The sequence below is a fragment of the Otolemur garnettii genome, unplaced genomic scaffold (genome assembly GCF_000181295.1).
Source record: "Otolemur garnettii isolate 467f Iridium unplaced genomic scaffold, OtoGar3 scaffold00044, whole genome shotgun sequence".
NCBI lineage: Eukaryota > Metazoa > Chordata > Mammalia > Primates > Galagidae > Otolemur > Otolemur garnettii.
Genome location: NW_003852439.1, coordinates 5,977,602 through 6,005,078, shown reverse-complemented (window position 1 = coordinate 6,005,078; position 27,477 = coordinate 5,977,602). Strand labels below are relative to the sequence as shown.

At 41.3% G+C, this 27,477-nt stretch overlaps 1 pseudogene; it reads left to right on the top strand.

The window, feature by feature from the left end:
* The window catches only part of LOC100961954, a 52,337-nt pseudogene that overhangs the window by 5,239 nt on the left and 19,621 nt on the right, over positions 1-27,477 (top strand).

Genomic DNA, 27,477 nt, shown 5'->3' with positions numbered 1-27,477 from the left:
AAAAAAAAAAAAAAAAAAAAGAAAGAGAATAAAATTAAAGATACAATACCCTTTACAGTAGCTTCAAAGAACATGCAATACCTGGGAATATATCTAACAAAGGACATGAAAGAACTTTACAGAGAAAATTGTAAAACTCTGAGAAAAGAAATAGCAGAAGAGATTAACAAATGGAAGAACATACTATTCTGGGGAAGAATCAACATTGTGAAAATGTCTATATTACTCAAAGCAATCTACAGATCTAATGCAATCCACATTAAAATATAAATATCATACTTTGAAGAATATGACAGTAATTCATTTTGTATGGAACTGCAAAAAAGATCCATAGCCAAGGTAATTCTTAGAAAAAAATATTCAGAGGCATCACCCTGCCAGACTTCAGGTTATATACACTATATGTCTACAGTGATTAAAAAAATAGTATGATATTGGCACAAAATAGAGACATAGGACTAAAAAACTGAATAGAAAGTCTAGAGATGAAACCAGCCTCTTATCACCATCCAATCTTTGATAAACCAGACCAAAACATACACTGGGGGAAAAATCCTTATTCAATAAATGGTGGTGGGAGACGTGGACAAACACATGTAAAAGACTGAAACTGAACCTAAGGACATTGGCACTAGATTGTTTATCATAGCTCAATTTATAATCACCAATATGTGAAATCAATCCAAGTACCCGTGAACCCATGAATGGATTAGTAAACTGTGGTGTATGTATTATAAATACTAATACTATTCAGCCATAAAATAGATGGAGACTTTACATCTTTTGTATTAATCTGGATAGGGTTGGAGATCATTCTGTTCAGTAAAACAAGAATGGAGAAGAAAGTATCCAACACATTCTATATTAATATAAAGCTAGTAGGCACATGAACACAGGCCCACACAAAAGAAAAACTCAATTCAATTCAAGTTGGGGGGAGCAGGGAGAGAGGAAGAGAGAGAGGGGAGGAGGGAGGAGATTGGTGTGCTCTCACCTAATGGGCAAATGTAAGGGCAAATGGCACACCTCCTGAGAGAGGGGAAGAACTACAACAGGGACTTTACCTAATAAAAACCAATATTGTAACCTAATCATTGATACCTCCATACAAATCTGAAATTAAAAAAATTTCAGGTTTTGTGTCATTTCTTCCCATGAGCATGGCAGGGGTAAGTATGTCCTCACTGGCTCCCCCTTCCCATTAAACCATGAGCTCCTTTAGGGTGGGGACAGTGTGCTACTCCCCTTTGTGTCCACAGCTCCTTGCAACACAACCACAACATGTGAGACACTTCAGAAAGCATTTGCTGAAGCATTTCCTGGGTAACCACAAACAAATGTATTAACTTTCTTTAATAAGTGTTTTTATCTCTGTTTCTTAGAGTTCTTTCATTTCATATATTCTCCATATTAAATCAAATGTCAAGTGACAGCCTTTTGATCAGAATCGTGAATAACGTAGTTTGGGAGCAACACAGCAAGTCTACCTTTTCTGCCTCTACTTTATATGAACTCAGACTTGTGCTGATCAACACCAAGTTTGATGGTTTTCTACTTGTAATCTGTTTGCAGGAGATCACACCCTGACAATGGAATATTTCAATCATTTTTATTTATTTTCTTTCTTTTTTTCCCCATTTTAAAAATTAAATTATAAAGAGGTAGAGCATGTATACATTAATGCATTTATGGGGTACATTGTGCTGATTTCATATACAATTTGGAATGCTTACATTATACTGGTTAATATATCCCTCACCTCATTTACTTAATTATTGTGATAAGACATTTATACTCTATACTTGATAGATCTGACATGTACCCTTGCAATATGCACCATAGGTGTGATCCCACCATTCACCCTCCTTCTATCTGACCTTCCCCTCTGCTCCCATCCCCCCTCCTACAGCCTGGGCCATAGTTGTGATCTATTCTTCATGTGAAAGTGTGAGTGATTGTAAATTGGTTTTATAATAGTATTGAGTACATTGGATACTTTTTTCCTACATTCTTGAGATACTTTACTAAGTAGGATATGTTCCAGCTCCATCCATATAAACATGAAAGAGGTCAGTCATTTTTAATTGAGTACACATGGCCAGCACTACGGTTTGTCTTTTCCCTCCTCCGGGATCCTCTATGCCAGTGGTTCTCAACCTTCTTAATGCTGTGACCCTTTAATACAGTTCCTCGTGTTGTGGTGACCCCCAACCATAGAATTATTTTCTTTGCTACTTCATGAAGTATGAAAATAAAATTATTTTCATTGCTACTCCATGAAGGCACAACATACGTCTTTCTAGAACAGTGGTTCTCAACCTTCCTAATGCTGCAACCCTTTAATACAGTTCCTTATGTTGTGGTGACCCCCACCCACATATGAGGAACTATATTAAAGGAGCACGGCATTAGGAAGGTTGAGAACCACTATTCTAGAAGGTGATTATTATGTTCTCCGATATAGTCCTGAGTACTTAACTACAGGTAATGGGAATCTCCCAGGGGTGCCAGAACACCCCCATATATGGTTGGGGGTCACCACAACATGAGGAACTGTATTAAAGGGTCACGGCATTAGGAAGGTTGAGAACCACTGTTCTAGAAGGACATATGGGGTGCCTTCTAGGTGCTTTTAATATTCCTTGACTGTTTGCTAATGAGTAGAAGCTCAGATTTGGAAAGGACTTTCTTGTAGGCCAAAGCTTGATTTTTCTGTGTCCTTCATTGAACGACTTCACTTCTTCCTGTGATGGTGATTGTTAGTGTCAGGGAAGGTGGCAGGGAACCTTGGAAGCCCAGGCTTTGTTGCTGGGAGGGAACAAAAGAAGAGTTTCCTATGGGCTACTGGATAATGTTCATTTCTCTTCTGTTTCAGGAAGCTGGCACAAAGGGAGAAGCAGCTGTTAGAGATGGAAAGAAATGTGCAATTGTCTAGAGAAGAAATCGAGAACTATAAGTGAGTTGAGAGTCTGAACACCAGCCGCTCAGGAAACCCCTCCTGGGTTTTAATTTCTTTTGTAAGCTTTCTCCAATATAGAGACCTAATTAATGCATAAGTATAACAGAATGGTAAGAAGACATATACATAGAGAGAATTCACATAAGGAAAACAAGGTATCTTAAGTTTTACAAGTGATCAAAATGCAAGTTTCTAAACATTTCCTGATCCCCATTGCTGGCCATAGTGGAGAGAAACTTGACTCATAAAATGTGTCCAGGGATAGTGAAAATTGTCATAACCCTTAGGAAAGGATTTTAGTGTAGGATGATTCACATAAAAATGATTGTGCCATTTTATAAACCCAGTTGTCACCGCCCTGTGAATTATGGTAAGGACATTAGTACCAGGAAAATACAGTTGTATGATAAGAAATACCGTATGAAGGGTAAATTAGGGAAATAGTGAGAATAGGTAAGGACTTTATTATCAGTTCAGAGCCCAGCAGGCATCTAGTAACTGATAAGAAAATAACAGAGCAACAGTTTTGATGCCATACTTTTAGAATAATGGGAAATATATTTCACATGTATGGAAAAACTGTGTAATGGTCCAGATGTGAGGATAACGGAAACATGGGCAGATTGTTTCATGTCATGCTCAGTGTTGTGCTTCATCTGAAAAAGGCAAATCTACCCCATAGGAGAACAATTCAGAAGATGAAAGACCAGGCAGACCTAGAGAAACTGAACTACAACTACCAGGTAACGTGCATCTGCCTGACACCTGCAGAATCCTTCAGCATCTAATACAGACAATTCCATAGCCCTGAGCAAGCCTAAACATATGGTTCTGATCTGATGATTTTTTCAGATTGCTGCTTATGAAAAGATGGCTCAAGACTACTGGGTAAGATGTCTTCCTTTCCTCGCTGTTGTGCGTAGTCTTCCAGGTCAGAATGTGGACGTGTTTTTTCTCCCACAGCTCAAGTCTCAGGCCTTGGAGAGGGAGATAGCACAAAAGACATGGCAGGCTGCTTGGTGGAGGCATGGGTGAGTGTGGTGGACATATTTACAGAAATGTTTGTGGTGTTTTAAGATGAAACTGTCAGTGTCTAGTAAAGCACTGAGTGTTCCAATTCTTATTCAAGTCCATTCTTTGTCTATTTTTAAGATGCAAAATAACTGAAAGCCAGAATCCACAAGAGAAGTGTTGCACCAAGAAATCAGCACTAAGGAAACCCGGTGCAAAGAAGCCTCCTGCCCGGAGAGGTAGGAGCTCACTGTGAGGGCGGCGGCTTGACTTGTGTGCACAATCCACACCACTCTGCGTCTCCTTCTGGGGGTGATTGTTATGCTCCCTAATGTAGTCCTGAGTACTTAACTAAAGGTAAAGGGAATCTCCTAGGGGTGCCAGGACACTTTCTCTCAGGTGCCCCAGACAGACGGCCCTTGAGTGGGTCCCCAGTCAATGGTGGAGCTCTGCCCTCTCCAATGACTTCAGACTCGCTTACCCTACACCAATCAGAAGGGAAAGGGGTCAGTGCTCTCTCCCTCCTCTAGTGACTGCTGAAAGCTTCCCCTTTAATTTTATTTGGGAAGGATAACATGAGCAGCCTTTGAGTATTGGAGCTGTATGTGCTGATGAGACAGAACATTTTCTTTCTATGTCGTTCTGGAGAAATATTGTCCAATGACATCTGCTTTAAGATAAGAGATGTTTGCTTTTTAGTTTAGGAGCTTCCTTTTTCTGTTTAATTGCTTATTAAAATCTATAGGATTCTGTTAGTAAATTTAGGATTAGTAAATTTATGTAATTTTGCTTCTTTAATCATATGAGCATAACCCTAAAACTTTGCTGTTTGTTCCTATAGCTCTTTCCTTGTCTCATTACTCTGATATTAGTCTGTTTCTGTTCTTCAGCATTTAAAATACCTGGACAGATATGGGAGACAATTTAAATGTGACTCAGGATATTTTAAAAATGCCTCATGGGATGAAAGTATTTCAAATTGTATATAAAACCAGCACATTCTACCCCATAATTGCATTAATGCCCATAGCTATGATTTAATAAAAAAATGCCGTATGGCATATAGGAAAGGATGCCTTGCTATTCATTTCAAGGGTTTATCGATATTCTTCCCATCCAAGGTTGTTCCCATTGTCATCTTTAATCTGGGCTTAAGTTGTAAGTGATTTCCTCAGACACACATTGGGAAACTACAAATTGAATGCTGATTTCTGGCAAGTTTGAGCCCTGACCTGACCCCATTGGCTGATTTAAGAAAACAACTAGACACCAAACTCTGCGGTATCTTTCTCAAACTTGAGACTTGGGGGCGTCTGGTAAACCTTGTGCCTCTGGTGAGGGACCCAGGAGTGGACACTTAGCCTGATGGCAGAAGAGGGCATGGAGGGTTCTCTCTCTGCACAGATCATCTAAGTCAGAATCCTATGTCCCTTCTTTGGCCTCTAGTGCACTGGGGACCTCTTCCAGAGGCCCACAGGAGCAGCGTCCAGATTCCACTCGGAAATGGAGACAAGAAAAAGGTAATGCTGTGGTCATTTTCACTGTAACTATTTCAGAAAACTATTTTCTTTATGTACAGCACCTTCTCCTGGCCTGACCTCTGCTTTGTGTGTTCTGTGATGTCTTCTGTGCCTTTACTTTTCAAAAATTAAATCTTCCCCAAGAGCCTGCAGACTTCTCCATTCCCCTCTTCCTTTGATGATACTTCCAAAACCTTCAATACACGGAGGTCAAGGACTGAATGCTGATTGGTGTTCACTGCTATGTCTGGAAGTAACAGCAGGAGGATGCCACTTAACTCCATTGATTTAAGTCTCATTCCCCAGGGAAGCCTGACTCTTCTCCTCTGCTTGTGATGTTCCTGGGTCCCTGGCATATGTTTTCATTGTTCCTATTGTTGCTTTTTTCTGTAATGGCTTAGGTGATTAACTTGTTTAGAACATCTGCTGTTAAAAAAAAAAAAAAGAACATCTGCTGTAATACTCAGAAAGGAACTAAGCATGAAAACACATCCCCCCAACTTTACATTGCATATTTTGTTCAATTTTGAATGTTCCTTAATGAAGTAAATTCTGTATGGTCACTGCCCCATCTCTGCTGGTAACTGTGCTACCCAAAGGCCTCCAGTGAAGTTCTCAATAAAATATTCTGAGTCATCACATTTACACAATGGTAATAGCAAATATACACTGGAGGTGAAATAGTGAAGGGCAAAGTGACTAATTACTTGTAGGACTGATTCCTACCAAAGGCTTTAAACTATGGTCACACAAGTCAGTTCCCTTGGGGCTGTGTGTCAGTGACAGCTGGTGAGTGTTCACATCAGAAACCAAGGGACTTGTGCACTTGAAATCAAAACACATTTGTTTCAGTTTTGTTCCTTAGATTTCTACCTCACTTTTCCATGGTCAAATTTATCCTTTATGTCACAGTACACTTAAAAATTGGTATTACTGGGAGGCACCTGTGGCTCAAAGGAGTAGGGCACTGGCCCCATATGCCAGAGGTGTTGGGTTTAGACCCAGCCCTGGCCAAAAACTGCAAAAAAAAAGAAAAAAAATTGGTATTACCTGTGAATTTGGATAAATCCTATAACTACACCTAACTGCCTTATATAGGTAACATTGTTTCTGTGAGCAAACCCTTTCCAAGTTCCCCTGCAGGACTGCAGGAATCCCCATCTCCCCAGGGCTCTCAGTGCGCAGGGGTAGCAACTCCAGGGAGAAGAAGCAGAGGGGCGAGAGGGGGTGCAGGGGAACCTGGGATCCACTTCCACTCTGCCTCCTGCAAGCTGTGTGACCCTGGGGGAATTTTCTCCTTCTCTTGGGAACCTCTGTTCCCTTAGATTTAGGTCAGTATTGTTATACTTACCTTGCAGAGTTCTGAGAATCAGAGATAAGATATTCAGTGCCTATAGGTAGTTCTCTTAAATATAGCTGTGATTTCTGTGAGGAGGATGGACTTTTCATTCCTCTTATTCTCTCTGTTTTTACTACTGTGCTATAAGGAACATGAGGTTGGCCCTGGACATAGCAGTTGGTCTCCATGACTTCCCTTCATTCCTAGAAGTTGATGGAATTTAGTGGGAGAAAGCTTTCGAAAGAAACGGTTGAAGCTGCTGGTTTGAAACTCAGTGGCGGGGAAGGTGCCAGCGTCTATCACCTGCTTCAGTGGGGTTCAGCTGTTACTGGAGTTGGTGTTTTTGTCCATCACATCAACAGTTTTCAAAACCTCAGGTTTTCTGTTACCCAGGTGAACATGGATGCAAAAGGGTCCCCGTGTTTCCCAGAAACAGCCAGCATGCCCAACCTCAAGGAGGGCCCTTCATCCATATGGAGGAGCTATGACCCTCTTGCTCCCCCCTGCTGTGGGACTTTGCAGCCTCAGGCCCCGCCTCTACCACCATTATTCGGTATGTTGATCTAACAGGATGAGCTGGCTTTTTGGCATGTTCATCTTTTCTGTTACTGAGTCAGCAGAAAACCATGTCACATGTGGTGCTACAGGTCTTGGCAGGACAAGGGTAAAGCTGGTTCAGCACATGGTGCTGCTCTCAGGTTGAGGTCACACAGTGGGCAGCATTGTCTCCCCATCACGAGCTGGGCAGCAAGTGTCTCTCGTACATGAGGAAGGAAGTTGTTTATATAAGTCAGAAATTTCAGCTTTGTAGATGGGCCTATAACCTTGGCCACATGCTGGTCTTAGTCTTGGCTCTGGGAGGAAAGAGACCTGTTCCTTCCTGCAAGGGCTTTATGTGTCCAGGAGGAGAGCTGTGGTCATCTGTGATGGAAGCAGCAGAGAAAGGGCCTTATATGTAAAAAGAGATTGAATCTCTGTGGATAAAAGGGAGTGTATAGTGGGAGGAGGAGGGAGAGGAGACCAGAATCCTTAGGTTGCTGAGCTCTCAGAACAGCTAGAGAGCTGTTCCCAGCAGGGCTGCAGCCTGTGCAAAAGTTTGGGGGCTGCATGAAGACCATGCAGAGCTGTTGGGGGGCCTCAGTGGCACTGAAGGGTCACATTTCCCATTAGGCCTTCAGAAGGTCTGTGTAGCCCACTGAGTCCATCATTCATAGGAAAGATGATTCTTCTCCCAGATATGTGAAGGTTCTGGATTAGTATGATGAATGGTCTCAAGGTCTGGGGAAGCTAACATGGTTCTGTCAGGAGACCTTTCCTTCCTGAGTTTACTGGAGCCCAGTGAGAATAAAAATGAGGCAGGGTCTGGCTGAGTGGAGCAGAGGCCTTGCCCCTCAGACTGAGGCAGACCCTGGTGGGAGCTGCAGGCCCATCCTGAGATGTCTCAGCTCATCCTCAGCACCCTCTGGTTCCCACCCTCATGCTCACCTTTGCTCTCTGAAAGTTTCCACACCACACCCTCAACCTTTCCTTGTGCTCCTGCTGCCTCAGCCCCAACACCAACTCTCTGCGGGGCCCACTGAGAGTCTCAGCTGTGTTACGTGTGATCAGGGGATGGTTGGTGTCTGAGGATGAAGGGAGAAAACATGTAAAGAATCTTGTGAAATGATTGGACATGCTGGGCACTCTGCTTCTCACTGTTGAGATGCATATATCCCCACTCAGAAGATCATCAACACACGTTCATTAAAGTCCATAAAATAACTCTTAGTGTGCAGCTGCTCTGCCCAGAGATTTTTATTCCCTTTCTCAAAAAAAAAAATCAAAGTCCCCCTTTCTGATATTAGAATTCACATCCTACCACATAAAGAAAGGAAAGATAACTATGCAAATATGTACAGAGTTAAGCCCAGTGATCCCTACCTGGGATCTTAGGACAATCATTTTTTATGACATGTAGAATCACAGCACAGCCACAGAGAAGTATTTATCAGGGGCACAAGATATATTACAGGAGACAAAATGTTCCTAGGAAAAAATAAGATCACATGCAAATAAACCAAAATCTTTTTTTCTTAACAGTACAACTATATTGAATTTTGAAGACAAATTTGAACTCTGATGACTATTCAAAAATGTGTCACATCTGCTCTGATGTCAGCATATTCTCTGCCTGATGTTCTCTTTCCCCTAATAAACATTTACATTTCCGTTTGTCCCAGTGTCTGCTCCTTAGAGAACCAGCTGACCCTTGGGGTCAACATCGATGATTCCTGCACAGAGTTGGGCACACATTGAGGTGCTGCAGGCAGAAGCAGGGTCATCCTGTGTGTGGTCCACACTGAGAGTGAGACAGGAAGTCTCTGAGATGGTGTTAACAGCCTGTGTTAAGACATGGAGGACGGTTCCTTCTAGAAATATTCATGGATCACCTGCTGCCTGCCAGTCCCAGGTGCCTTGTGATCAGATGGGCAGCAGGTTCTTACTCTGTGAAGTGCGATTTCTCATGATGCGACAGAGAAGACAGACCATGAGGGTTGAGGGATCCAACCTTCAGTCCCATTCAGGCTGTGTCACTCTCTTTCCCTATAAAGGGCCCAATGACACCAAGTCTAGGCAGGCTCCAAGGAAGCTGAACTGGATGTAGAGATTCCTAGAGAAGTCCCAAGATTCTGAGAATCCTGTTATTTCTTCATTAAGAGATGGAAAGATGTGAATGGTGAGCAGATGCCAAACAGGACTGCAGTGGATGGAGCAGAGGGCCTGGGGGAAACAGTCAGACAAGGGGATAGCCAGAGAGATGCAGAGAAGGAGGGAAAGGGGGATGGAGTGATAGGAGGAAGAGTGAAATGGGCTGAGGGAGGAAGAGAGTAAAGGGGTAAGGAGCAAAGGGGGAACCTGTAAGGTGGGTCTCAAGTGGAGGGGACAGGGACGGTAGGAGGTCCTGGGTATCAGATGCTGGGTGGGGCCCCTGAGCTCTGAGGCTCTGACTTCCCGATGCCCTGCAATGCAAGAGCCCAGGGCACTTGACACTCATATCCTCCTTTCTGGTTGGGTGGCTACCTGGAGCCTCTGGGTGTGTCCCTGAAGGGGTGACTTCCAGGAGACAAAGCTGCCTAGGTCAGGTTTGTCTTGAAGCCTGGTCTGTGGAGATGGGACTGTGAGCAACCTCCTTCCCTACCTAGGTCCCTGCTGAATTTCCCACCTGGGTGGCCACCATGTTCTACAATTGGGCCTCCAGATTTCAGAGTTGGAGCCCATTGTCCCCCTGCCTTACGTAAATGGCTTTTGACACAATGTAGGCACAAGACACTAGTACCACGGGCTGAAACTATTGTGTCTTTTTATCTCTGACAAAATGCTTGTAAAACTGTTGCCTGTGAAATTTTGGTAGGCAGGATGAATGCCCTTGGGGGATGTTCCCATAGAAGACATTAGTAGGAACATTTGGAAAGTTAGTGTGTTGGTTGCATCTTATCACTTGCACAAAACACATCAAGGAAAAGATCTCAGGACAGTTTGCAAGCAGTGAGGTCACAGAGCACATTCCTGCTAAAGGAGCTCCTTTTACCTGTGTGGAACAATCTAGTTTGGCTAAAAGGAGAGTTATTGGTGCCTCCCGAGATTTAGAGGCACAAGCTTCTGTTCTGCAAATCACACTGAAGAATGTACATGAAGTGACTTTGAAGGGATGGGCTTAGCACAGCGGTTCTCAACCTGTGGGTGGCAACCCACAGGAACCATATTAAAGGGTTGTAGCATTAGGAAGGTTGAGAACCACTGGCTTAGCAGGACAGTGCACAGAAGCACTTCCCAGGCACATCCACCACACAGCCAACACAAAAGGAAACTGGTCAAGTGCATTACCATCCCAGCCTTACCTAGTATTTTGAATGGTCTCAAGAAGGTGTCCATTAATTAGTAGGCAGGATTCATAAAGCCCAAGATGTATTTCATAGCCTTCAGTTCCCTGAACTATGCCTGGACAAGAGCTCTGAGTATGGCTAGGGAATATAAATCATTATTGCCTGAAGTTTCAGTCTCCTCCTCTTCCTCCATGGAGTTTACTTTTTGTTGTGACTGTGATGCCAAAACCACATTATTTCAATGACTCCAAGTTAAAGGGCTGAAATAGGTCACTTGGGGACATGGAGGAATTTCTGGATTTGTTTGATTTTTCTGAAAACCAAACTGCCTTTTGCCCTCTGGCAGTGGTTTCTATTACCTCCTGTATCCTTCTTAGGGCTGCTGACCTGTCTTTGCCTGCCCTAATATTAGACTTACCGGGCTGTCGGTTGATCTGTAGGTTCTTTCCTGGGTTCTGATGCTCTAGCCTTATCTTTGGTATCTTCAGTGAGCTGGATTTATAATTTTTCCAGACTGCTTGACATCACAAAAGCAAAGTCTTTTGTCTGAGGTTTCTTCTTGCTACTCTTAATTTCACATTTTTTCATTTCCTCAACCCTAAGTGGTTTCTTCAGGTCAGATTATGATGTTACGTTTGTTCTCACACTGAAGCCTGTTTTGTGCCTTGTATGCTGCAACACTTGCTTTGTGTGCTTCTCACACTGAAAGACACAGCCTCTGTTTCTCTGCACAGATGTGTCTTTTCTCCTCTAGCCTTGTGCTTTCTCAGCTGCACCAACCTTGACTTTGCAAGGTGTGGCCACTATCACCTTATTGACTGGGAATCTGAGTGAAAAGATATATTTGATAAGCATCCCTGTCTAGTACTGTTACCTAATCCTAGTATGGTTAAGTTACTATTGGCTCCCAGACACCTTCACATGAAACAGGTTGAGTGAAGTCCTGTTTTCAGATCCCTGGGAAGACAACAGTCAAAAAAAAAAAAAAAAGCTGTTTTTATGAAATACAGGACCAAATCTGTATTCAGCATTAAGATTCTTTTATTAATTTTGCTTCTATATAAATTAACATACATTTGTTACTAGATAATTTAATTGTTTAGCTACCAAGAAGCTTCCTTTTCCTGTCATTATTAGAACTATTTTGGAACATTAGTCTAGGATTAAACCTGGTTTTGTGAGGCCATACATATTGGCATAGAGGAGCTTGACTACTCCTGTGAGCCCACAGAGGACCTCAGGTACCTGTTCACAATGCTGCCTCCTCAAGACAGCAAGATCGTTAAGTAGCACCTCATTAAAATGTTAATATGAGAGGGAATTCTGGGAAGATGGCCGACTGCTGGCAACCCTCATCAGAGGCTCCTGAGCAGAGGAAGAAAAACTGGATGGAATCAGACTGTATGAAGCCAAAGACAGGGAGCTAAGCCAAGAAAGGAGTTTGGCAAGCTGTAACTTCAAGGAAGAGCATTCAAGAAAACAAATTATAGGTACAAAGCCTATTGACTAGAGAATGGGAGACCCCTCCCCCAAGCAGGAGGTCTGCTGCAGGCTATCTGTGAATGAGTAGGGAACAAAAGACCTCTCATTTTACCTCACTGGAGAGAGCCCCTAAACTCCAGGTCTCTTTCTCCAGGGAGGTCCCACTTATGAACCTAGACACCACCCTGCCAGGCATAAAATTGAACAGATATTTTCCCCCACAAGTCCAGACTCCCAGTCCACCCTTTTCCCCTCACATGGCAGTCTGAAGTTCTGCCCCCTGCAGAGCATAGAGTGTTTGGTCTTGTCCTGAGAGACCTGGGCATAGTGTGGACCACCAACCATCAGGACACAGAATCTGTAACTAATGGGGAAGAAAGAGGGTGTGGGAAGAAAGGGATACTGGGCAGGAGAAGGAGTAGTCCCCTGTATATGACTATGCCTGGCCAGTGGTAGTGTTGACCCTCAGTTCAGGCTGTGTTTGGTGAGATGGGGTGCAGAACCCCTGGCTCTGACAGCACCCCCAGCAGGAGAGTGGTTGCCCTGTGTGGACTGAGTTTGGGAGACAGGGCTGGTCCCTGCTGGGCCTGGGAGCATAGGCTTAATAGGCATGGACTGCGACCTCAGAGCAAGAGTGTGGTTTCTGATTCCAACAGAATCCTCAAGCAGTGGCTTACTGGGTGTGAACCAGGCCCTGAGTGATAGAGCGTGCTCCACTGCCTCTAGTGACACCTGTGGGTGGAGTGTGGTGCCCTGACTCTAACAGAGCCTGCGAACAGAGGCTTGGCAGGCAGTGGACTAAAACTGACAGGTGGAGTGAGGTCCCTTGACTCCAACTGGTCTGGCAAGCAGAGGCTAGCTGTGTGTGGACTAAGACCAGAGGGCAGGCCCAAGGCTCTGACTCCAATGGAGCCTGCAAACAGGCTTGCCAGGCAGTGGCCTGAGACTGGCAAGGGGGTTGTGGTCCCCTGACTCCAAATGGTTTGGCAAGCACTACTCCAGACCCTACCCCAGAGGCTAGCTGTGTGTGGACTGAGACCTGTGGGAGGGGGTGTTGCCCCTAGCTCCAGCTGGGCCTGTGAGCAGAGAAGTAGACAATAGTGTGGACTGAGTCTGGTGGGCAGGAGTGTAGATACCTGACTCCAATTGTGCTTTGAATCCCTTTGCTTTGAATTGTCCTTCAATCCCTCTCTGTTGGGCAGGATTTGCATTGCCAGAGACAATTTGGTTGGAACCAGTGTCTGGGGCTGTCCACTCTGGGACATTCTGAGGTTGACCTTTGAAGTTCTGTAGTGGAAAAGAACTGAAGGGTGGGGGCTGGGCGCTGCAGCTGTTTGTATCTTTTCACAGTCAATATTTAAATCTAATAGTTTGGGTTCTTAAGATAGGGTAGAGGTTGGCTGATATCAAAACAGAGCTAGCCTTCACTATCTTAGATGGTTGGTCTATTAGAGTCTCCAGCCAAAACTCTGAAAGGGGGCTTTGTAAGGTTGTAGGAGATTAGCCACAATTACAAAGCCTAGAGCTTTGCTAAGGGGCTATCTTTACTATCTGGGAACCCCAATTTAATATCACCCTACCAGTTCTAATAACCAAACAGTGGAAAATAAACATGGTGAAAACCCAACAGAAGAACTCTGGCAACATGAATAACCAGAGTAGATCAATACCTCTAAGAAATGACAAAGGAGATACAACTGAAGATTGCATGCATAGACAATGGCAGCAATGTCAGAAACTGAATTGAGAATATAGATTGCAAATAAGATAAATAGAATGGAAGAAAAGATGGAAATTGAATTCCAAAGAGTAGTTCTAAAGTTGCCTCAAGAGATTAATGAATTCAAAGCCCGGTCACCAAAGATAGGGACATAATGAAAAAAGAGATAGCAGAGCTCAAGGAAATGAAAAAGTTAGTTCAGGAGCTCCAAAATACAGTAGAATCCCTCAGTAATAAGAGTTGATCAGGCAGAAGAAAGGATCTCTGAAACTGAGGACAAAGCTTTTGAACATTCCCAAACAGTCAAAGAGGCAGACAAATGGAGAGCAAAAACTGATCATTCCCTGAGAAAGTTGTGGGATCACTCCAAAAGATTAAACATTTGTCTTATAGGAATTCCTGAAGGAGAAGAGGTTGGTTTAAAGGTACAGATGCTCTACTCCAAGAGATTTTGGAGGAGAATTTCCCAAACATTGCAAGAGACACAGAACTTCAGATAGCAGACAGTTTCAGAACCCTAACAAGACTCAATCCAAATAAAGCATCTCCTAGATGCCAAAGTTAAGATGAAGGAGAAAATTCTGCAAGCAGCCAGATGTAAGAAAAGCATCACCTATAAAGGGAGAAATATTAAAATAACTGCAGATCTCTCAGCTGAAACGTTTCAAGCCAGAAGAAGATGGTCATCAACCTTCAATCTCTTAAAACAAAACAACTTCCAGCACAGGATCCTCTATCCAGCTAAACTGAGTTTTATTTGAGATGGAGAAATCAAATACTTTAATGACATAGACATGTTGAAGAAATTTGCCATAACTAAACCAGGTCTCCTGGATATTCTCAGACCCATCTTCCACAATGACCAGCACATTGCTCTACCTCCAAAGGAAACTCACCCACGAATTTTTTGAACAAAACTCAACTTCCACAGTGGTAAAAGGATTAAAATTGTCCACTGGACATCTGAAAATAATGACACCCAAAACACAATCAGGCTTATCAATTCTCTCAATTAATGTGAATGGTTTAAATTGTCCTCTAAAGAGGCACAGGCTGGCTGACTGGATACATAAACTTAGACCGGATATCTGCTGTATACAAGAATCTCACCTCACCCTAAAGGATAAAAATAGACTCAGGGTGAAGGGATGGACTTGTATGATATGGGCAAATGGAAACCAGAGAAAAGCAGGGGTTGCAATTTTAGTAGCAGATACAATTGGCTTTAAAACAACAAAGATAAAGAAAGATAAGGAAGGTCACTACCTATTTGTCAAGGGAAACATCCAAAATGAAGTGATTTTGATAATTAACATTTATGCACCCTACCAGAATTCTCCTCAATTCATAAATCAGACCCTGATGGATATGAACAACTTGATATCTTCCTGCACTATAATAGTTGGAGATTTTAACACCCCTTGGACAGTTTTGGTTAGATCCTCCAAGAAGAAACTAAACAAAGAAATAGTAGACTTAAACCTGACCCTAGAACAGATGTCCTCAAACTATGGCCTGTGGGCCACATGTGGCCCACTGAGGACATTTATCCAGCCCACTGGGTGTTTTTGCTGCTGCTGCCTGTCCTGCTTAGCAGCTGACCTGTGCCAGGGCCCACAGTTCAGCCCTCCAACAGTCTGAGGTACAGTGAACTGGCCCCCTGTTTAAAAAGTTTGAGGACTCCTGCCCTAGAACAAATGGACTTCACAGACCTCTACAGAACATTTCACCCTAACAAAACTGAATATACATTCTTCTCATCAGCCCATGGGTCATCCTCCAGAATAGATCATATCCTAGGACACAAGTCTAACCTCAGCAAATTTAAAAGTATGGAAATTGTTCCTTGTATCTTCTCAGACCACCATGGAATAAATGTTGAACTCAACAGCAATGGGAATCTCCATACTCAAACGAAGTCATGGAAGCTAAATAATCTTAGGCTGACTGATAGTTGGGTTAAAGAAGAGATTAAGAGGGAAATCACCAAATTTTTGGAACTAAATGATAACGAAGACATAAATTATCAAAACCTGTGGGATGCTGCAAATGCAGTCCTTAGAGGGAAATTTTATGGCACTGGAAGCCTTCATCAAGAAAACAGAAAGAGAGGAAGCCAACAACTTAATGATTCATCTCAGGCAACTGGAAAAGGAAGAACATTCCAACCTCAAACTCAGCAGAAGAAAAAAAAATAACCAAAATTAGGGCAGAATTAAATGAAATTGGAAAAAAAAAGGATCATTCAGAAAATCAACGAAACAAAAAGTTGGTTTTTTGAAAAAAATTAACAAAATTGATAAACCTTTGGCCAACCTAACCAGAAATAGAAAAGTAAAATCTCTAACATTGTCTATCAGAAATGATAAAGGAGAAATAAAAACAGACACTGGAAATTAAAAAAATCCTCAATGATTACTACAAAAATTTCTATTCCCAGGAATATGAAAATCTGAAGGAAATGGACCAATACCTGGAAGCATGCCAGCTTCCTAGACTCAACCAGAAAGAATTAGAAATCTTGAATAGGCCCATATCAACCACTGAAATAGCATCATCAATATGAAATCTCCCTAAAAAGAAAAGTCTAGGACCAGATGGCTTAACATCCAAATTCTATCAAACCTTTCAACAGGAATTAGTACCTATATTATATGTTTTCCAAAGCATAGAAAAAGAAGGAATACTTCCCAATACATTCTATGAAGCAAATATCACCCTGATACCCAAACCAGGAAAGGATCCAACAAAGAAAGAAAACTATAGGCCAATATTATTAATAAATATCGGTGCAAAAATATTCAATAAGATCTTAGCAAACAGTATTCAACAACATATCAAAAAAATTATACACCATCATCAAGTTGGTTTTATTCCAGGGTTACAGGGTTGGTTCAACATATGTAAATCTATAAATATAATACATCACATCAATAAAATAAAAGACAAAGACCATATGATTCTCTCAGTTGACACAGAAAAAGCCTCAGGATCCTTTCATGATCAGAATTCTTAAGAAAATAGGCATAGAAGGAACATTTCTTAAACTGATAGAGGCCATTTACAGCAAACTCACAGTCAATATCATATTGAATGGTGTAAAATTGAAAACATTTCCACTCAGATTAGGAATGAGGCAAGGATGCCCACTGTCTCCACTGCTATTTAACATAGTAATGGAAGTCTTAGCTATCTCAATCAGGCAAGAGAAGGTGATCAAGGGTATCCAAATAGAGTCAGAAGAGATCAAACTCTCACTCTTTGCTGATGACATGATCCCACACCTCGAAAATCCGAGGGACTCAACTTTAAAACTCTTAGAAGTGATCAAGGAATACAGCAGTGTCTCAGAATACAAAATCAATACTTACAAGTCAGTAGCTTTTATATACGCCAACAATAGTCAACCTGAAAAAACAATCAAGGACTCTATTCCTTTTACAATAGTGCCAAAGAAGATGAAATATCTGGGAATTTACCTAACAAAGGACATGAAAGATCTCTATAAGGAGAATTATGAAAATCTGAGAAAAGAAATGGCTGAAGATGTTAACAAATGGAAAAACATACCATGCTCATGACTGGGTAGAATCAACATTGTTTAAATGTCCATACTGCCCAAAGCAATCTACAGATTTAATGCAATCCCTATTAAAGCGCCATTCTCATTCTTTAAAGAACTTGAAAAAATAGTACTTCATTTTATATGGAATCAGAAAAAACCTTGAATAGCAAATACATTACTCAGAAATAAGAACAAATCAAGAGGTATCACATTACCAGACTTAAGGCTATACTATATATCTATAGTGATCAAAACAGCATGGTATTGGCACAAAAACAGAGTGGTAGATTTATGGAACAGAATAGAGAATGAAGAGATGAACCCAGCTGCTTATCATCATTTGTCTTCAACAAGCCTATCAAAAATATTCAGTGGGGGAAAGACTCCTTATTTAACAAATGGTGCTGGGTGAACTGGCTGGCAACCTGTAGAAGACTGAAACTGGACCCCTACCTTTTGCCATTAACAAAAATTAATGATAAAAGATTATCATTAATAAAAGATAAAAGATTTAAACTTCAGACGTGAAACTATAAAAATACTAGAAGAGGGTGCTGGGAAAACACTTGAAGAAATTGGCCTGGGAGAATATTTTATGTGGAGGACCCCCTGGGCAATTGAAGCAACACCAAAAATCCATTACTGAGATCTGATCAAACTAAAAAGCTTTTGTGCAGTCAAGAGCACAGTAAGTAAAGCAAACAGACAACCTTCAGAATGGGAGAAGATTTTTGCAGGTTAGGCTTCTGACAAAGGTCTGATAACTAGAATCTACAGAGAACTCAAACTAAGCAATAAGAAAAGAATAAATAACCCCATTTCTATGTGGGCAAGAGACTTGAATGGAAACTTCTCTGATGAAGACAGGTGCATGGCCTACAAACACATGAAAAAATGCTCATCATTCTTAATCATCAGAGAAACGCAAATTAAAACCACTTTGAGATATCATCTAACTCCAGTAAGATTCACCCACATCACAAAATCCCAAAACTACAGATGTTAGCATGGATGCAGAGAGAAGAGAATGCTTCTACACTGCTGGTGGGAATGCAAGCTAATACGACCTTTTGGGAAAGAAGTTTGGAGAATACTCAAGGAACTAAAAGTAGACCTACTGTTTGATCCTGCAATTCCTCTACTAGGTATATACCCAGATAATAAAAAATTGTTTTACAACAAAGACACTTGCACCAGAATGTTTATTGCAGCCCAATTCATAATAGCCAAGACATGGAAACAGCCCAAGTGCCCATCGACCCATGAATGGATTAACAAATTGTGGTATATGTACACCATGGAATACTATGCAGCCATAAAAAGATGGAGACTTCACATGTTTTATGTTTTCTTGGTTGGAGCTGGAACACATTCTTCTTAGTAAAGTTTCTCAAGAATGGAAAAAAAAGTATACAAGGTACTCAATACTATCATGAAATTAATATGCAACCACCTACACACTCATACAAATGGCAAAACATAGCTATAGTCCAGAAAGTAGAAGGGAAGAGGAGAGAGAGAGAGGGGAGGAGGTATATGGGTGGAGGGAAGTTATTGGGGGGGGACTCACCTAATGTGCATGATGCAATGGTACATTTCAAAACTATTAAGAAATGAGTATAATTGTGATGGATGTGTTATTTAGTTCAATGTAAACATTTCACATTGTATATCAAAGCAGTACCCTGAACCCCATAAATGCATCAATGTACGAAGTTATGATTTAATAAAAAATAATTAATTATTAAAAAAAATAGAGATGGCTAGTGTTGTGACCTGTATCCTGGGAGGCCCAGAGCTCAGAGAAAGGGTAAGGCAGCTTCTCTCCTCTCCTTCCCTTCTCTCCACATCCACGAAGAGAAGGAGCCTTAAGCTGGCAGCAGGACACAGGGCTCTGATCCCTCAGAGGAGGTCCATGAGAGCAGAGAGCCAGCATTCTTGCATCTGAACTCTCCTCCTCTGTTCCTCCTTCAATGATGGCTTCACAGACAGTAATTTAGAGTCTATCCCACTTGTAATAGTCCTCTCCACCATACAGCAACTGTGATAGTGCCCTGCACTGAAAGGCCCAGTGGAGGGTCCTAGCTGAGCTGGTCCTTGAGAGAGATACCCCTGCACGGTGCTTTGCAGGATCACAGAAGCACATCACACGACCACCCCAGAAAGTACTCAGACCTGCATTATACATGGATCAGCAAAATAAACACCCACCAGTATAAAACCATCTAAAAGCTAAAATTCTGAACCCAAATACCACAGTGACTAATGAGGTAAAACAAAATAACAAGGGTTTACCAATCAGGGTGAACAGAAATTTACCGTACATACTAATACTTTCAGTAAATGTGAACAGCTTGAACTCCCCAAGGACGTTTAGCTAAGCCTTCCTAGAGCAAAAGGGCAGAGGAAGAGGGCGGGATTGGTCCTGCTGTGGAATGTTGACATACAGCGGTGCCTTGGAGTGTGCAGCATGGAAGTGGACAGCTGGATTTGACTGGAGCTGTGGAGAACCTACACATTTGGGCAAGTTCTGCAGGCTTGCCCAGACCATGGTGGTGGCGGGTGGGCAGCTGCAGTAGTGTGGTCCAAAGGGAAATTTTGGCAGTTTATGCTCCTTTTGGGAGACTACACAGTGCTCTCCTGAGAGGAATTTGGTGGACAGATTGGATTGCTGGCTCAAGCGGCTCTAAGGCGGGTAGCAACCGATGAAGCATCCATAGGGGAAAAGTTCCCAAACAGAGGAAAGCCATGGTGGCAGAGGGCACCATTAGCGTGTATAAGAGGATATCTTGCTGGGAGCCTTTGGGAAGTGGACCTTTACTCCGTATCAGGCTCAGGGATTCTGATAAGATTGAACAAGTAGGCATTCCCAAGCAGAATTTGGGGGCTAGTTTGGGGTACTGTCTAGAGCGGCCCCACTGCAGTTGGCAGTGAGTGAAACATTCGTACAGGGGGAAAGTTCCCCATCAGGGACAGCCATTGTGGAGAACAGCAGGCCATTGTGTGGGCAGGCCTCTTGCTGGAGGCCTAGGTTGTGGCAGTCTGGGTTCCGCCTGTGGGGAGCAATCCTTCACTCAGGACAGGCCCAGGAACCCCCTATCCCCCATGTGGATGATTGCAGAGGCCTGTCGCTGAGGAATTGTTGAGATCTCTGGAATCCCAGATCTGCAGGGGCTCAGTGCTGAGGTGGACAGGCAACCACCAGGAACAAATAAGCTGGCAAACTGCTGTATGCCTGGGAACCAGAGAAAGGTTAACAGCTGTGTTGGTTTGTCCTCCAAATTCACAGTGCCACCGGGTGTCTAGGAATTATATTACAGCATAAATATATTCCTACAAAAATCGAATCCCTATGTCATATATGTGCGTATGTAAATGTTGTTTTGAAAGCTGTTGCTTTATTTTTTCTTTCTTCTCTTGGTTTTAATTTAGCTTATATTATTATTTTTTTCTCTCTTTTTTCCTCCCTTAAATGGTTGTTGAGATTGCTTACATCAGGCTATCTTAAGGTTTTGTTTTATTTTGCTTTCCTTTTCTTTTATCTTGTTTCAATGTGCTTTGCTTTTTGTTAAGTGTTAAAGTTGAATCTTCTCCTATATTCCATTTTTACATTTAGCAAGATCAAGGACTTCTATATTCTTTAATTTTTTTTTTGATTGTAGAATTTTGATTGTTTTGATTGTAGCATTTTAGCTTGAACTATTCTCGCACCCTAGTACACTCCACTGTATTCTCTCAGTTGATAGAGACACTTCTACTCATCTCATCTCTCCCACATAAAGTACTTTGGCATCAACCAAGATATCTCCCCCACCCCATTTCTTGTTTTTTCTTTCTCTTGGTTTGTTGCCTTTCTTCTTTCTTCCTTTTTCCCTCCTCCCTCCCTCCCCTTAATTTGATCCAATTGTACGTTTAGTTTTCCTTTATCTATGCATATATATATATATATATATATAGTTTTCTCTTTTTTCTTTCTCTTTCCACCTTTTCCTTGCTGAGGGTGTGTCTGACACGCAGTGGTCTAGCAGGTTAACTGAAACAGTAGCCTTGCTCAAGGAGACCAGGAGAACTGTCTAATCTTGGTCCCAGGAAGAAAGTAGGAAGATCATTCTGCAGAACTTTTCTACATTTTTTTTATCCCATTTTTCCTTCTTAGTTTTTGTGTTTGATCTTTTTCTTCTCCTCCTATTTTTTGGCAGAGGAAGAGTTTGGCTGTGGATAGACAAGTAAGGAGGGCCTAATTTTGAGGAACCTACCCAGCTCCGCTTCTCACAACCCTTGAGCTATAGGCATGGCCTTAGCACCATGTTGAAGAAGAACAATTTTTCTATCACTCTCATCCTCCCTTCCTGTCCTCCTCACCTGTTCTTCAATTTTCTTCTATTAGTCCCTGTTCCTCCCTTGTTTTTGCCTTTCTTTCTCTTCTTTTTCTTTCTTTTGCTTTCTCCTATACTTCCCCCCCTTTTTCTTTTTCTCTTTTCTTCTTGCTTCACTATGCTTGCTGTAACCCTTCTCTGCCTTCTGACCCAAGAGGCCTCTTCCTCACCTAAACTCTGAGACAGGGTAACTTGAAGCAAAGGAGGGAGTGAGAAAGAAAAAAGTGCACAAGGAATTGAAGAAGAATAAAGCACACATGAGGAGGAACCAAAAGAAAAATTCAGGCACCATGAATAACCAAATTAGAGCAACTCCTCCAAGGAACCATGAGGCAATTTTTAAAGAAGACTCCTCCTATAAAGAATTAAAGGATTTGACATAAAGGGAATTTAAAATATGGATGATTAAGACAATAAAGGGATTTGAAGAGAAAATGGAAAGACAGAACCAAAAGTCAGACAAGAGACATGTAGAATATACAAAAGATATGGATGAGCTTAAAGAAATGAAGGAGACAATTGGAATGTAAAGAAGTGGAAGAAAGTATCAAAAATAGAGTAGACCATGGAGAAGAAAGAACATCAGAATTAGAGGATAAAGTCTTTGAGTTAACACAGGTAGTAACAGAGTCAGAAAAGAAGAGAGAAAAAGCAGAGTAGGCACTTAAAAAACTATGAGATGCCGTGAAGTGTTCAAACATATGGATAATAGGAATCGCTGAGGGGGAAGAAGATTGTCCTAAAGGTATGAAAACTCCACTGGAGACTATCATAAATGAAAACTTCCCAAGTTTTACTAAAGATCCTGACATACTCCCTTCAGATAAATGTCAAACCCTGGGTCAACTAAACTCTAACAGAACCTCTCTAAGACACATTGTAATGAACCTGTCTAAAGTCAAGATGAAGAGAAAATCCTGCAAGCAGCTAGGAATAAGCACCAATTGACCTGTAAGGCAGAACCATTAGGTTGACAGACTTTTCTACCGAAAACTTCTAAGCCAGGAGAGCATGGTCATCCACATTCAATATCCTTAAACAAAATAATTTTCAGCCTAGAATCCTGTATCCTGCCAAACTTAGCTTCAAAATTGATGGAGAAATCAAATCATTTGCAGATATACAAGCACTGAGGAAATTTGCCACAATCAGACCAGCTCTACAGGAAATACTTAGACTTAGTCCCAATACTAAACACTGCACCGGACCACCACCAAAGTATACATCTAGAGGCCAGAGGCCAGAATTTAGCTTTCACAATAACACAAAGGATTAAACTACACAACAAACTGCCTCAAAATAAGGTGAATAGAATTCTACCACAACTATTGATACTTCCAATAAATATCAGTGAATTGAATTCCCCACTGAAGAGGCACAGGCTGGCTGAATGGAACAAAAAACACAAGCCATCCACACACTGTTTCCAGGAGACACATGTAGCCCTGAAGGACAAATCAAGACTCAAGGTTCAGGGATGGAAAATAGTGTATCAAGCAAATGGAAATCAGAAGAAGGAGGGGTTGCAATCTTATTCTGACACAAGTGGATTCAAAGCAACTTTAGTTAAGAAAGACAAAGATGGACATTTCATACTGGTCAAAGGAATAATAGAAGAAGACATCTCAATACTAAACATTTATGCACCTAACTTAAATGCTCCCAGACCTTTAAGGGGTCTGAGCAATATGATATTCCACAACACCTTAATAGTTGGTGACTTCAGCACCCCATTTGACATAACTGGACAGATCCTCTAAACAAACTAAACAAGGATACAAAGGAGTTAAATGTGACCCTAGATCAGGCATCCTCAAACTATGGGTTGGGGGCCACATGAGGCCTGCCTAGGACATTTATCAGGCCCGCCATGTGTTTTTGCAGCCGCTGCCTGTCCTGCTTAGCAGCTGACTTGTCCCAGGGCCCACAGTCCAGCCCTCTAATGGTCTGAGGGGCAGTGAACTGGCCCCCTGTTTAAAAAGTTTGAGGACCCCTGAACCTAGATGAAATGAGATTAATTGACATATATAGAACATATCATTCCAAAGTAAAGGAATATACCTTTTTTCTTCAACTCGTGGCACATACTCTAAAATAGATTGCATCCTAGGATACAAATCAAACCTCAGCAAAATAAAAGAAATAGAATTATACCATGTTTCTTCCCATACCACAGGCCATAATGGTGAAGTTCAACTCCAACAAAATTATTCATCCCCACACAAAGTCTTGGAAACTAAACAACCTCATGCTGAATGATAGTTGGGCCCAGGAAGAGATTAAAGAGGAACCTGTCAATTTCCTCAAACACAACAATGAAGACACAAGTTGCCAAAACCTCTGAGATACAGCAAGCATTTCTGAGAGGAAAATTTATCACACTAAATGCTTATTCTAGATCTATTCTCTCAATAGATGCTTACCTTAGAAAAACAGAAAGTGAACACATTAGCACACTCACATACCACCTTATGGATTTGGAAAAAGAAAAACAATTCATCCCTAAACCAAACAGAGGAAAAGAAATAGTCAAAATCAAGCCAGAGATTAATGAAATTGAAAACAAAAAAATTCAAAAAGTTAATGAAACAAAAAGTTGGTTTTCAAAAAAGTAAATAAAATAGATAAACACTTGGCCAGACTTACTAGAAACAGAAAAGTAAAATCTCTAGTAACCTCCAACATAAATGATAAAGGAGAAATAACCACAGATGCCACAGAGATACAAGAGATTATCTCTGAATACTACAAGAAACTCTATGCCCAGAAATATGACAGTGTAGAGGAAATGGAGCAATACTTAGAATCACATCCCCTCCCTAGACTTAATCAAGATGAAATAGACCTTCTAAATAGACCAATTTCAAGCACTGAGATTAAAGAAACAATAAAAAAATCTTCCAACAAAAAGTGCCCTGGTCCAGATGGCATCACACCAGAATTGTATCAAACCTTCAAAGAAGAGCTTATACCTGTACTGTAGAAATTGTTCCAAAAAATTGAGGAAGAAGGAATCTTTCCCAACACATTCAATGAAGCAAACATCACCCTGATACCAAAACCAGGAAAAGACCCAACTACAAAAGAGAACTACAGACCAATTTCACTAATGAATATAGATGCAAAAATTCTCAATAAAATTCTAGCCAATATATTAAAGCTTATCATTAAAAAATTCATACACAACAATTAAGTAGAATTTATCCTAGGGATGCAAGGCTGGTTTAACATACACAAATCTATAAACATAATTCACCATATCAACAGGAGCAAAACCAAAGACCATATGATTCAATAGATGCAGAAAAAGCATTCAATAAAATTCAACGTCCTTTCCTGATTAGAACAATGAAGAATATAGGCATTGGTGGTTCATTACTTAAACTGATTGAAGCCATCTATGACAAACCTACAGCTAATATTATACTGAATGGAGTAAAAATGAAAGCTTTTCCACTCAGAACTGAAACAAGACAAGGGTGTCTTTTATTGCCACAACTATTCAACATAGTGCTGGAAGTTCTAGCCAATATAACAGGAAAGAGAAGAAAATTAAAGGCATCCAATGGGGGCAGAGGAAGTGAAACTCCCCTCTTTGCTGATGGTATAATTTTATACTTAGAGAACCCCAAAGACTCAACCACAAGACTCCTGGAAAATACAGTAATGTCTCAAGATATAAAATCAATGTCCACAAATCAGTAGACTTTCTATATGCTAATAACAGCTAAGATGAGAAGGAAATCCAGGACACAGTACCCTTCCTAGTAGCTCCAAAGAAAATGAAATACCTAGGAATACACCTCACAAATAAGGGGAAAAGGACCTTTATAAAGAAAACTATGAACCCCTAAGAAAATAAATAGTAGAAGATATTAACAAGTGGAAGAACATACCATGCTTATGGCTGGGAAGAATCAACATTATTAAAATGTCTATACTTCCTAAAGCAGTCTACAGATTCAATGCTATCCCTATCAAAATACCAACCTCATGCTTTTTTTTTTTTTTAGACAGAGCCTCAAGCTGTCCCCCTGGGTAGAGTGCCGTGGCATTACAGCTCACAGCAACCTCCAACTCCTGGGCTCAAGCGAGTCTCCTGCCTCCGCCTCCCAAGTAGCTGGGACCACAGGCGCCCGCCACAACGCCTGGCTATTTTTTGGTTGCAGCCGTCATTGTTGTTTGGCGGGTCCAGGCTGGGGATTCGAACCCGCCACCTTAGGTGTACGTGGCTGGCGCCTTAGCTGGTTGAGCTATAGGCGCCTAGCCAACCTCATGCTTTTGAGACTTGGAAAAAATAATTCTTCATTTTGTGTGGAACCAAAAAAAAAAAAAAAGTATCCTGTGTAGCCAAGGCAATACTTGGCAATAAAAACAAAGCTGGAGGCATCAGCCTACCAGACTTTAGGCTGTATTACAAGGTGATAGTGATCAAAATAGCACGGTATTGGCACAAAAATAGAGACACAGACACTTGGAACAGAATAGAAAACCAGGAGGTGAAACAAACATCTTACAGCCACCTAATCTTTGATAAACCAAACAAGAACATACACTGGGTGAAGGAATCCCTATTCAATAAATGGTGCTGGGATAACTGAATATCCACATGTAGAAGACTGAAACTGGACCCGTACCTTTCTCCACTCTCAAAAATTGATTGAAGATGGATAAAAGACCTTAATCTAAGGCATGAAACAATTAAAATCCTCAAAGAAAGTGTGAGGAAAACACTGGAAGCTATCAGCCTGGGGAAAGACTTTATGAGGAAGACTTCCACGACAATCGCAACAACAAAAATAAACAAATGGGACTTAATTAAACTGAAAACTTCTGTACAGCTAAGGTGACAATAACCAAAGCAAATAGACAACCTACATACTGTGAAAAGATTTTTGCATATTTTGATTCAGACAAATGTTTGATAACTAGGATCTATGGAGAACTCAAATTAATAAACACAAAAAAATCCCTTAGATCACTGGGCAAGAGAGATGAATAGAAACTTCTCTAAAGAAAGTAGATGAATGGCTAAAAAACATATGAAAAAATGCTCCTCATCCCTAATTATTAGAGAAATGCAAATCAAAACCACCCTGAGATATCATCTAACCCCAGTGAGAATGGCCCTCATCACAAAGTCTCAAAACTGAAGATGCTGGCATGGATGTAGAGAGGAGAGAACACTTTTACACTGCTGGTGGGACTAAAAACTAATACAACCTTTTTGGAAGGCAGTGTGGAGAACCCTCAAAGAACTCAAACTAGACTTCCCATTTGATCCTGCAATCCCATTACTGGGAATCTACTCAGAAGAAAAAAAAAATCCTTTTATCACAAGGACACTTGCACTAGACTGTTTATTGCAGCTCTATTTACAATTGCCAAAATGTGGAAACAGCCTAAATGCCCACTGACCCAGGAATGGATTAACAAGCTGTGGTATATGTATACCATGGAATACTAGTCAGCCATAAAAAGATGGAGACTTTACATCTTTTGTATTAACCTGGATGGAGGGGGAACACATTATTCTTTGTAAAGCATCACAAGAATGGAGAAATAAGAATCCTATGTACTCAATTCTCATATGAGGACAATTAAGGTCCTAGTATATGGTGGGGGGTGGGGAATGGGGAGAG